A 6,000-nucleotide genomic window follows, 5' to 3' on the forward strand; every position below is an offset into this window, starting at 1 on the left:
TGAAGTCCTAGCCAAACAATCAGACAAGGAAAGTATGTCAAAGGGAGACAAATTGGAAAGGAAGAAGTCAAAATATCACTATTTGTGGATTCCACCAGAGAACAAATAAGCCTGATAAACAAATTCAGCAAAGGGGTTGGATATAAAATTAACTCAAACAAATCAGTAGCCTTCCTCTATTCAAAAGATAAACAGGCTGAGAAAGAAAATAGGGAAATGACACCCTTCACAATAGTCTCAAATAACATAAAATGCCTTGGTGTGACTCTAACTGAGCAAGTGAAAGATTTGTATGACAAGAGGTTCAATTTTCTGAAGAAAGAAATGAAGAAGATCTCAGAAGATGGAAAGACCTCTGATACTCACGGATTGGCAGATTAATATAGTAAAAATGGCCATTTTGCCAAAAGCCATCTAGAGATCCTATGCAATCCCCATCAAAATTACAACTCAATTCTTCACAGAGTTATAAAGAGCAAATTGCAAATTCATTTGGAATAACAAAAACCCAGGATAACAAAAACTATTCTCAAAAATAAAAGAACTTCTGTGGGAATCACCATCCATGACCTCAAGCAGCACTGCAGAGCAATAGTGATAAAACAGTATGGTATTGGTACACAGACAGGCTGTTAGATCAGTGAAATATAATTGAAGAGCCAGAAATGAACCCACACACTTATTGTCACTTGATCTTTGACAACAAAGGAGCTAAAACCATCCAAGGGAAAAGAGGTAGCATTTTCAACAAATGGTACTGGTTCAACTGGAAGTCACATATAGAAAAATGCAAATTGATCCATTCTTTTCACCCTGTACAAAGATTAATTCCAAGTGGATCAAACCACATACACTCAAACTATTTGAAGAAAAAGTTGGGAAAAGTCTTGATCACATGGGCACTGGAGAAAATTTCCTGAACAAAACACCAATGGCTTATGCTCTAAGATCAAGAATCAACAAATGGGACCTCATAAAACTGCAAAGCTTCTGTAAGGCAAAGGACACTGTCATTTGGACAAATTGGCAACCAACAGATTAGGAAAAGATCTTTACTTATCCTATATCTTATAGAGGGCTAATATCCAAAATATAAAAATAATTCAAGAAGTTAGACACCAGAGAGCCAAATAATCCTAGTAAAAATGGGGTACAAATCTAAACAAAGAATTCTCAGCTGAGCAATATCAAATCCCTGAGAAGTAAGTAAAGAAATGTTCAGCATCCTTAGTCATCAGAGAAATGCAAATCAAAACAACCCTGAGATTCTACCTCACTCTAGTCGGAACGGCTAAGATCAAAAACTCAGCTGACAACATATGATCACCAGAATTTAGAGAAAGAATCTCATTTTTGGTGGGATTGCAAACTGGTACAACCATTCTGGAGATCAGTCTGGAGGTTCTTCAGAAAATTGGACATTGTACTACCTGCAAACCCAACTATACCTCTCATGGGCATATGCCCAAAAGATACATACAACAAAGACACATTCTCCACTATGTCCACAGAAGCCTTATTTATAATAGTCAGAACCTGCAAAGAACCCAGATGCCCCTCAACAGAGGAATGGATACAGAAAATGTGGCACATCTACACAATGTAGTACTACTCAGCTGTCAAAAAAATGACTTCATGAAATTTGTAGGCAAATGGATTGAACTAGAAAATATCATCCTGAGTGAGGTAACCCAATCACAGAAAAACACACACTGTGTGCACTCACTGATAAGTGGATATTAGCCCATAAGCTTTAATTACCCAAGATACAATTCACAGACCACATGAAGCTCAAGAAGAAGGACAACGATAGTACACATCACCTTCTTTAAAAGGGGAAAGCACACTTCCATAGAAACAAAGATATTCGACAGAGACTGGAGAGCCTGTCCCACATGTGGCCCATATATATACAACCACCAAAACTAGATAAGATTGATGAAGTTAAAAAGTGTATGCTGACAGGAGCCAGATAAAAATATCATCTCAGAGGCACAACCAGAGCATATCAAATACAAAGGGGAATGACAGGCACAGCAAACCATTGAACTGAGAACGGGATGCCAGTTGGAGGAATTAGAGAAAAGATTGAAAGAACAGAAGGGGCTTGGAGCCCCATAAGAGCCACAGTGCCAACCAACCAGAGCTCCCAGATACTAAATTGTACGCAAAGACTGTACATGTACTGACCCATGGCTCCAGGTGCATATATAGCAGAGGGTGGCTTTGTTGGGCACCAATGGAAGGAGAAGCCCTTGGTCCTTCCAAGGCTGGCTCCCTCAATGTAGGGGAATGTTGGGGGTGCAGAAAGGGGGGGAGAATTTGGAGGGGTATACCCTTATAGAAGAAGGGGAGGGGATGGGATATTGGGCTTATGTCCAGGAAAACGGGAAAGGATATACCATTTGAAATGTAAATAAAATAATGTCCAATAAAAGAAAAAAGAAATCAATGAATTAATTAATTAGAAATAGCTGAATAATATTGAAAGAAAAATGTATCAAATACCTGTAATATCAACAACAATTGAGAAATTTTACCAAGATGCGTGCAGAAAAGAAATAAAGAGTAAACCATAACACTTTGGAATGAATATGAAAAAATGAAAGAGGTGCTGTAGAAATTGAGAAGGATGTATGATGAATAAATTGCTAACAAATCTGAAAGTATATAGAATTCACTCCCAAGAAAATCTCCTTTTCAAAACAATAAAAGTGAGTTTTGGGAGATGACTTTGTGTTTAGGAGCTCCAGAGGATCCTGGTTACATTCTAAGAATCTCCATGGCTTCTCACAACTATCTGTAACTCCAATTCTACAGGACCTGGCATTCTTTTCTGACCTTGTGGTTACTGATGCATTCAATGTATAGACATGTAAGAGAATACTCAAAGCCACCAAAGTAAAATGTTTTAAAGTAAAAGATATTTAAAACCAAAGTGTGAACACTCCAGTCCTACTTAGAAGGGGGAACAAAATAATCACAGAAGGTAGAGGTTAAGTGTGAAATGGAAGGGAGAGAAGAGAGGAGGGGAAACGGGGGAAGGATCCTGTGGGGGAGGGAGACAAGCAAGAAGGTCAGAGGGTCAGGAAATTGAGCAGAGAAGTGTTGCAGTGGGGAATGGGGAACTGGGAGGTAACCACTAGAAAGTCCCAGATGCCAGGAAAACAAGAGCCTCCAAAATCCAATCAGGATTGACATTAGCTGAAATACCCAACACAGGGGAGAGAGAATCTCTAGAGATTCTCTCCAGAGGTTAGGCACAGCCCCTGGATGAGGGCTGGGACCACTCGACCATCGCAAAAATATTAAATCAGAAGTCTTCCTATCTAAAAGAAATGTATGGCCAAAGAGTGGAGCAGAGACTGAAGAAAAGACCATCCAGAGACTGCCCCACATATGGATCCTTCCCATCTGAAGACACCAAACCCATACACTATTGTTGATACCAAGAAGAGCTTGCTGACAGGAAGCTGGTATGTTGTGCCTTAGAGCCTGACCAATAGAGATGAAGATGCTCATGGCCAATCACTGGACTGAGCACTGCGACCCCAACTGAAGGAGTTTGCAACCCCATAGGAAGAATAATAATATCAACCAACCAGACAACCCTAGAGCTCCTAGGAATTAAACCACCACCCTAAGAGTACACATGGAGGGACCAATGGCTTCAGCTGAGTATGTACCAGAGGATCACCTTATTTGGTATCAGTGGGAGGGGAGGCCATTGGTTCTGTAGAGGCTGTATGCTCCAGAGTAAGGTAAGGCTAGGGCATTGAGGAGTGAGTGGGGGAAGCACCCTCACAGAAACAAGGGGAAGGCAGATGGGATAGGGGAAACCAGGAGTGGGATAACATTTGAAATGTAAATAAATAAAAACAATTAAAAAACATGGACAAGGCATCAGAAACACTTATTTCATATTCGATATAATAAAATATTAGACATAAAACATTCAATGAGCAATATAATAATATAAATAATAAGGAACAACACTTGACAATTTTGAATAAGACACATATCCTGGTTTATGTAAAGAAGCTAGTGTATCTTTATTATGGAGATACAATAAATGCAAATAGAAATGGGTTATAATGAGGAAATATTAAATCACTGATAAAATTAAGTTAGGTAACATAAAAGTGTGGTGAAACATGCTAAAACATTCAAAATTCATGAGATATGAATATACAATGCACTGAAAACAATACAGTTAATCAATGAATATCAAAATAAAGGTATACCATAATGATACTGAAAAAATGTAAATGTATTTAAGAGTAAAAAATATAAAACACTCCAACAGGTATACAAATATTTTACAAAATGAATATTTATTATGTGGAATTAATAGTATAACAGCTAGTAATACTATTAATGCTATTCTTTTTAAATTATTTGGTATATATTCCCTTTTTACATAATCTGTGACTAAGCCTTGAAATACCACATGAACATCTCCACCCACAAAATTAGATTTCATACATATTTAATTCACTAAATACAATTTACCCTCCACCTGAATAATCACATAGTTAATTATCAACTCCCCCAAATTAGCAGCTTTTCCTTTATTACACATTTTAATTATATCTCAGTGTTGTCAGAATGTTGGCTTCTTTATATGACTATCATTGTTTATGAAAAAATTACCCTTAGATGAATAAAATTTCTAAGATTAAACGCCATGTCCCCAAGGATTCATTCCATGTGCTTAAGGCAACATTTTACTGTGATAAATGATAATATATTAAAACCAAGTATTTCAGTTTCAGTAACTGGTGACTTTTTTTTTTTAGCTATTATATCATTTGATTTAACAGGTTTTTATTGCCTGAGTGAGAATTAAATCAGTCATGCAAAACACATATTTTTACTTGGCTTGTGTGACAAAGCTTACAGCATGCTTTCAAAAACCTCATTTTTTTCTTCAGATAGGCTAAATTAGAGTTTCTTCTTGTATCCCTTAAAGGAATACATTATGATAATTATACAAAATATAGCAAATGAGTTAGGAAATTCAGACTGTGCCAGAAATGGCAGATATTATAAATTTGCAGTGTTATATTCTGATTTTTTTAAAAAAAAAATTACCATGTGCTGAGTTTACTTTCAGGCCTCAACATTTTAAAAACAATTTTTTTTTTTTTTACTTTTAATTATATGTACGAGTGTCTGTTCTGTATACGCATGTAAATTCAGATGCCTGTGTATACCAGAAGAGGGAATCAGATCTCCTGAAAATAAAGTTACAGGTAGTTTTGAGTTTCACAGAATGGGTCCACTAAAAATTTAGTACATATATGTAGGGAACTATATTGGATTTGGGTTCGCTGCAGTTGGATCAAAGGGCTACAGTTAAAGATGACTGCCATAAAGTCTTCAAAAAGCCTTCCATGATGACGGGCATAAAAAGAAAAGACAAGTAGTAAACACCTGGTGTCTCCACTGCATGACCTCTGCTGAGCCCGGCTGATGCATGTGGAACCAACACACCTGGACCACACCTGGGTGGTGGTCAATTTACTTCTGCCTTTTGCTTCCTCAGCCTTTATCCTTGAGATTTAGGCCAGTCTTCTCGGATTTCTCCCTAATTAATTCAGGTCTTGTAGTGGGTCTTTTGTCACCAAAGTCATGAGCCAGGTAGTCATGAGCCAGGTAGTCACGAGCCAGGGTTTCCCACTGTGCTTCCCAGATATTTTCTACCTGGAGACTTGGGTATATAAGTGGTGAATAAAGCTACAGGAGACTCTTCCGCTCTTCCTCTCTTCCTCCTTCCTCTCTCTCTCTCTCTCTCTCTCTCTCTCTCTCTCTCTCTCTCTCTCTCTCTCTCTCTCTCTCTCTGTGTGTGTGTGTGTGTCCTGCCTTGACATGATAGCCTGTATGTGTGTGTGTGTGTGTTTCCTTCATTCCGCAGGCTTTCGCCCGATTCTCCGAGCCGTGTCGGTGCTGGCGCCGACAAATGGAGGTCCCACAGAGATCAGAGAAGAAAGGGGTACC

This window comes from Rattus rattus, chromosome X (assembly GCF_011064425.1).
Source record: "Rattus rattus isolate New Zealand chromosome X, Rrattus_CSIRO_v1, whole genome shotgun sequence".
NCBI lineage: Eukaryota > Metazoa > Chordata > Mammalia > Rodentia > Muridae > Rattus > Rattus rattus.